This window comes from Polypterus senegalus, unplaced genomic scaffold (assembly GCF_016835505.1).
Source record: "Polypterus senegalus isolate Bchr_013 unplaced genomic scaffold, ASM1683550v1 scaffold_1302, whole genome shotgun sequence".
Taxonomy (NCBI): Eukaryota; Metazoa; Chordata; class Cladistia; order Polypteriformes; family Polypteridae; genus Polypterus; species Polypterus senegalus.
In genome coordinates, this window is record NW_024377209.1 from 21,584 (window position 1) to 29,544 (window position 7,961).

Here is a 7,961-nt window from a genome sequence, read left to right on the forward strand (position 1 = left end):
TACATCGCGATTTGAACGTGGAAAAGTTCTTACGCAACATTTCTGTGCGTACTCACCGTTTATACATGAGGCCCCAGATCAGTATGGATAACAACAGCCACCACTAGTACTGTTAGCCAACAAGGTGCTGCCAGAAACTGGCCTACTGTTGGCCGAAGAAGGAAAAGAAGAGGGGAGAGACGTCTCCCTGAAGGCAGGAGGAAGGTAAAGACAGTGGAACTGATGGTAGGAACTCTGAATGTTGGCAGTATGACTGGCAAGGGGAGAGAGTTAGCCGATATGATGGAGAAAAGAAAGGTTGATATATTGTGCGTGCAAGAGACTAAATGGAAGGGAAGTAAGGCCAGGTGGATTGGAGGTGGCTTCAAATTGTTCTATCATGGTGTGGATAGGAGGAGAAATGGAGTAGGAGTTATTCTGAAGGAAGAGTATGTCAAGAGTGTTTTGGAGGTGATAAGAGAGTCAGACAGAGTAATAATTATGAAGCTGGAAATTGGAGGTTTGGTGATGAATGTTGTTAGTGCATATGCCCCCGCAAGCTGGGTGTGAGATGGATGAGAAAGAAGATTTCTGGAGTCAGTTGGATGAAGTGATGGACAGTGTACCCAAGGGACAGAAAGTGGTGATTGGAGTGTATTTCAATGGACATATTGATGAAGGGAACAGAGGAGACGAGGAGGTAATGGGTAGATATAGTGTCAAGGAGAGGAATGAAGAAGGTCAGATGATAGTGGATTTTGTGAAAAGGATGGGCATGGCTGTGGTGAATACGTACTTTAAGAAGAGGGAGCAACATAGGGTGGCATACAAGAGTGGAGGAAGATACACACAGGTAGATTATATCCTATGCAGGAGGGTAAATCTGAAGGAGATTAAAGACTGCAAAATGGTGGCAGGGGAAAGTGTAGTTAGGCAGCATAGGATGGTGTGTAGGATGACGCTGGAGGTGTGTTGAGCAGATGGAAAGAGTGCTTTGAGAGGCTGATGAATGAAGAAAATGAGAGTGAGAGGAGGTTGGATGATGTGCAGATAGTGAATCAGGAGGTGCAACGGATTAGCAAGGAGGAAGTACGGACAGATATAAAGAGGATGAAAAATGGAAAGGCTGTTGGTCCAGATGACATATATGTGGAAGCATGGAGGTGTTTAGGAGAGATGGCAGTCTAGTTTTTAACCAGATTGTTTAATGGAATCTTGGAAAGTGAGAGGATGCCTGAGTAGTGGGGAAGAAGTGTACTGGTGCTGCTTTTTAAGAATAAGGGGGATGTGCAGAGCTATATTAACTACAGAGGGATAAAATTGCTGAGCCACAGCATGAAGTTATGGGAAAGAGTAGTGGAAGTTACTGTTGGATTAGAAGTGAGGTGATGATTAGTTAGCAGTTGTATGGTTTCATGTCAAGAAAGAGCACCACAGATACGATGTTTGCTCTGAGGGTGTTAATGGAGAAGTATAGAGAATGCCAGAAGGAGTTGCATTGCGCCTTTGTAGATTTGGAGACAGCATATGACAGGGGCCTCGAGAGGAGTTGTGGTATTGTATGAGGAAGTTGGGAGTGGCAGAGAAGTACGTAAGAGCTATACAGGATATACACGAGGGAAATGTGACTGTGATAAGGTCTGTGGTCGGATTGACGGATGCAGTCAATGTGGAGGTGGGATTACATCAGGGATCAACTCCGAGCCCTTTCTTATTTGCAATGGTGATGGACAGGTTGACAGATGACATTAGACAGGAGTCCCCATGGACTATGATGTTGATCTGCATTGAGAGTAGGGAGCAGGTTGAGGAGACCCTGAGAGGTGGAGATTTGCTCTAGGGAGGAGAGGAATGAAGGTCAGTAGGAAAAAGATGGAATACATTTCTGCAAATGAGAGCGAGGTCAGTGGAATGGTGAGGATGCAGGGAGTAGAGTTGGTGAAGGTGGATGAATTTAAATACTTGGTATCAACAGTACAGAGTAACGGGGATTGTGGAAGAGAGGTGAAAAACAAAGTGCAGGCAGGGTGGAATGCGTGGAGAAGAGTGTCAGGAGTAATTTGTGACAGACGGGTATCAGCAGCAGTGAAAGGGAAGGTCTACAGGACAGTAGTGAGAGCAGCTATGTTATATGGGTTGGAGACGGTGGCACTGACCAGAAAGCAGGAGACACAGCTGGAGGTGTCAGAGTTAAAGATGCTAAGATTTGCACTGGGTGTGACGAGGATGGATAGGATTAGAAATGAGTACATTAGAGGGTCGTCTCAGGTTAGACGGATGGGAGACAAAGTCAGAAAAGCGAGATTGCATTGGTTTGGACATGTGCAGAGGAGAGATGCTGGGTATTTGGAAAAAGGATGTTAAAGATGGAACTCCCAGGAAAGAGGAAAAGAGGAAGGCCTAAGAGAATGATTATGGATGTGGTGTGAGAGGACAAGCAGGTGATAGGTGTAACAAAGCAAGATGCAGAAGACAGGAAGATATGGAAGAAGATGATCCACTGTGGCAACCCCTAATGGGAGCAGCTGAAAGAAGAAGTTTTATATATATACTAGGGGCTCCGCCCCTTCTCGCTTCGCTCGCCCACCCTCGTGTTTGTTTTACCGGATATACAATTTAAAGAGATTGCTATTTTCATAGGAATTTTTACATATGCATTATTTTCACTTTTACTTTAAAACTTTTGTAAAAACAATACTTGTCCTTTATCTCAGGCCCCAGGCGTGGTTAAATCTCTTTCTCGCAAAACATATAATGCTGCTCGCATTGTGAAGGGGGGTCTGCTTAATGCATGCTAAGGTGATGCCGCCAGATCAGCCGCTGTCTTTCTGCTGCTGCAGCTGGCAAGCTGCGTGTTTTATTCGTTGTGCTGCACAATGATTATTTAACACTAGAATTACCAGAGCCTACGAAAAACCACCTTAAATCCGTTCACACCTCTCCACCAGCATCTTTTGTCCTGTAAATGTGCCGATAAAGACAAGCAGCAAGCAGCCTAATATTCCATCCCCCCACTGCCTTAGAACGTGCGCAAAGTTTTCCCAGCTCATGCCTTGATTGATTATCTGGAGGTGAAGTGCTGGAGTTTTAGAGTGGAAATAATAGATCGTTATTTGGAATACATGCATTTCATGTGTGTTCCGTTTCTTGTAAACACATTTTTAAAACAGAAATCGTTTTCATATTTTAGTAGTAAATGACAAAATGTAGGCATAAACTATAAAATGTATGAAGCCTGAAGTCCAAAAATCAAATAAACACTTTCACAAAAGGTTCAAGGAAAATACAACAGCTTCTGTGAGTCCCCAGTTTGAACGCGACTGCCTCCTATATTTGTCGTTTTCAGTAGTGAGCTGCACATGGTGGTGTTATGGGTCCACAGCTCACTGAGCAAAGGCCGCTTATTTTAAATAAATAATCACCACACTCGAGGCGGCTTCGTGAGGGGGCATAGTAGTCATAGGACTAGTGCACAGGTGAGGGACTGCCCACATCCGTGATTGTTCCCGTGGCTAATGTGCTGCAGCTGCTATGGCCCCTCGCTGTATAAAAGAAGCGCGAGTCGGTTGGGAAAAGATCAGGAAAAGAACGAGAGAAAAAGAAAAGAGAAGGAGACAGAGGTTATTGGGAAGCAGGTCGGTGCGCGAGAGAGAGAGAGAGCCACGAAGAGCGGTGGGATGAGCTAGCAGTGAGGCCAGAAGAGGAGACAGAGCAGCAAGCGGGAGGAGGACATTTTTAAGAGACTGAGCTTTTTAAGGACATTTATTTATTGCTGAGTTTTAATTGTCTTTTAGAAAGTTCTTATTATTTTAATGTCCTGTTTTTATGAAGGGGGTTTGGGTTTTTTTATTGTGGGATTGTTTTAGTGCTTTTATCATTTTAGTGCAGTGTAGAGTGGCCGAGCTGTGGACCTGAGCTGCAGTTGCATTGGGTTGGCAGTGGTGTGGAGCCTTCCCATGCAACTGGAGTTTTATGGGGGGTGGAATGTGGTGTTATGGGTCGACAGCTCGCTGAGCAAAGGCCGTTTATTTTTAAATAAATAATCACCGCACTCGAGGCGGCTTCGTGAGGGGGCGTAGTAGTCGTAGCAAGCAGCAGGCGATCTGTGGTGTGGGCGCTTCTCACCTAGTGCACAGGTGAGGGACTGCCCACATCCGTGATTGTTCCCGTGGCTAATGTGCTGCAAGCTGCTATGGCCCCTCGCTGTATAAAAGAAGCGTGAGTCGGTTAAGGGGAAAAAGAAAAAGATCAGAGGAAAGAGAAAAAGAGAGAACTGAGATTACAGGGAGCGAGGAAGCAAGGCGGTGCAAGAGAGGGGCAGACATGCGGAGCGTGTGGGTGAGCGAACGAGTGCTCGTGGGCAGCTGCGAGGAAGCTGGGTGCTAGGCTGACACCCAGGTGTTGGAGTTGGAAGGCGCTCCCACTGAGCGAGCAGGTAGCGGGAGTGACCAGGGAAAGGCGACTGGCCGCAGAAGACCAGAAAGGCAATGGGAGTCGCAAGGCTTGGTGTTACAGTCCTTGGTGTAGGCGTCCTGGAGACCAAGGAGTCCAAGTCTTAGGCCTGGGATGAGTGCCAGACCGAAGCCAGGATCGGGAGGTCTCCAGACCTGTGTGTGTGCGTGAGTTGAAGAGGGCAGCTGCAGAGAGCGTCTCGCCTGCTGCAAAGCCCAACTGGGAGAAGCAGGAGAGACGCTAACAGAAAAGAAGCACCAGGCTTGTCGTTGTTTTTTTTTTAAAGACTGCTTCCTGAGGAACGTTTTAACCTCGGTTTTTTAAAGGATTGTTTTTCTATTTTACTTCCACGTGTTTTTATGGATTATTTACTTAATGAAGAGTTTTGGATCACTTCACTATTTATTGAACACTTTGATTGTTTTGTTGACTGTTTTAAATAAAAGCACTTTTGCACTTTTTGAACCATCCCCTTGCTCAATTGTTATTGCCTCAACTGTCGAGCTCAACTCGGTCACATTATCGACGGTGTAGGGTTCAAGGGCTCCCAAACAGCCGAACCCGCATTGTCACACTCTTATTGTTAATATTATACAGTACACACATACATTTGGTTTGCATCTGCAACAGAAGGTGTACATTTATAGGACTTGTAAAGTTACTTTTTTTTCACTTTTATTCTCTCAGTCACGATCACGATACATAGTACGCCCTAGGGATCTGACACTGTTAGGTTTTATTTGAAACTGGGAATAACTGTAAATGGGAGTGGTGTTTTGAGGCAATAAAACTGGAAATTCTCTGATCTGGAGGGATAAAAGCTAACACACAAACGCTGGTGAAACTGCCTTCTTCATATCTCACCGTCACTTGATATTTTTTTATTCAGTTTTATTGAGTGATCCTGCTCATGCTGAATTAGTATGCGCCTTATGGTCCATGATGTCAAAAGAAAACCAAAAAAAAAACGAGACATAGGTATATATGATATTTGGAATTATTCATTTTATGACCTGTATAGTACATTTCGGAAAACATTGTGGCACGGATGCAGCATTATTCATATTATTCATATTCATTCACATAACATCTTGTGGTTGTAATCAGTGACTGTGTGTTTTTTTTTCTTCTGATCTTTCCAGTCTCCATGTTGCTGTATGGTGCTGTTTCTTTTGTACTCCAGGACATGCAGAGGAAAGAATAGTACAGTGAGGTCAGTTCAGAGCTATATGCAATCATCAAATTCGAATGTTAACAGTTCACACACACGCAACGACCATTCTTCCTACATTTACGACGTGTGTACCTGTTGCAATGTACTGTACACACTTCTCCCTATGCTTTGGTTCCTATTACACACCTGAAAGAGACAATATATGTGAAAACATTTGGATAGCGTTTTCCCTCGCCCGGACGCAGGTCACCAGGGCCCCCCTCTGGAGCCAGGCCTGGAGGTGGGGCTCGTTAGCGAGCACCTGGTGGCTGGGCCTGCACCCATGGGGCTCGGCCGGGAACAGCCTGAAGAGGCGTGGGTCCCCCTTCCCATGAGCTCACCTCCTGTAGGAGGGGCCAAGGAGGTCAGGTGCAGTGTGAGTTGGGTGGTGGCCGAAGGCGGGGATCTTGGCAGTCCGATCCTCGGCTACAGAAACTGGCTCTTCAGACGTGGAATGTCAACTGTCTGAAAGGGAAGGAGCCTGAGCTAGTGCGCGAGGTCGAGAGGTTCCGGCTAGATATAGTCGGACTCACCTCAACGCACAGCTTGGACTCTGGAACCAACCTCCTTGAGAGGGGCTGGACTCTCTACCACTCTGGAATTGCCCCCGGTGAGAGGTGCCAAGCGGGTGTGGGCATACTTATTGCCCCTCTACTTAGAGCCTGTTCAATGGGATTTACCCCGGTGGATGAGAGGGTAGCCTCCCTCCGCCTTTGGGTGGGAGGACGGGTCCTAACTGTTGTTTGTGCGTATGTGCCGAACAGCAGTTTAGACTACTCACCCTTTTTGGAGTCCCTGGAGGGGGTGCTAGAGGGCATACCTTCTGGGTACTCACTTGTTCTGCTGGGAGACTTCAATGCTCACGTCGGCAATGACAGTGAGACCTAGAAGGGCATGATTGGGAGGAATGGCACCTCGAGCGGTGTTTTGTTATTGGACTTCTGTGCTCGTCATGGATTGTCCATAATGAACACCATGTTCAAGTATAGGTGTGTTCATATACTGTATACACTTGGCACTGTGGAAGACGAATGTTCTCTTCGTTCCCTTGTACTAATTCATGTCTGAGAAGTAAGCTTTACTAAACCATGTAATAGCATGCTTTGTTTTAGCAAACAGAAAAATGTTTGTGCAAAGGACTCAAGGTCTGAGCATTCCACACATGAGTCTGCCTTATCACGTTGTCCCTTAGCTTACATCTGAACACCATAACAAAAGAAGCCAAGAAATCAAGTTGTATCGAGGGACGTTAAAGGGCTCAAGGTTTGTGTATAATAAATGTGTTGACTTTTACATTTTATAATGATATTAAATCACGCATTCTAGGTATAAAACTGGACCCCACCCAACAGACGGGCTTCAGAAGAGCACTGACGCTAATATGAATATTTGATTGTCTGCTTTTCTGAAACTCTTCTCACCCGTGACTCTGAAAATAAAGCTGCTTTATTACTGTCTGGTCTGAGATTTCGTCCACAGTTTTGCGCCAAACGTGGGGGCAGGAGACGGCAGACGGTTCCTCGTGCAGGATCGCCCAGAGGACGTGGTGGAGCCGATTCCGCCAGGTCGGGTCCAGCTTCGTAAATGTAGGATTGGCCTGCCTTGGGCGTTTCCCGCGTGGGGAGAACCTGACCTCCTCCTAGCCGATACGAGGCCGCGACTTAACGGGCATTTCCAGGCAGGTGGATGGAGCCATGGTGAGTAGATCGGGGGATTCCTGTTAGTTGAGTTTGACTGGTGTGCTAGAAGTAATACGAAATTAGAAAGAAAAAGATTAAAAGCATATGCAAAATAAAGAATAAGAGAGCATACTGTATCAGACCCATAGGAGGGTTCTAGGGACTGACGGAAGGTGACTTTGGGACCCTACGGAAAACGGCACAGTGTGAATGTTAGCTAGTCATCCCTGTGAAGTGGATTAGAAAGGGGTGAGTAGCACACTCCTATAAAAGTTAGAGGAATGGGGGTGACAGGGCGTTTTTAGAGAATGTGTGTCTAAATAAACGGGAGGTCGAGTTTTTCATCCTCTGTCTAGTTATACTCTTGTCTCAACGGGTTGCTAAGGTGACAGAGACAATACCCTGGCAGATCGACGCATACAAACTGTCTGATGAAGGGATCAGGTAAAACCTCCATATCCCAGGACTCCACGGGCGTATTGATGTAGGATTCTGCTGATGCAAATAAACGGACACGAAGTCACCTGAAGCTGTAATCCGGGAATAGGAGCGGACGGCAGGTGGAACGGGGTTTATCGAGGGCTGAGTCACTTTCTGCTGAGATCCTGCTGCTTACTATGGGAAAAAACAATTAGCAA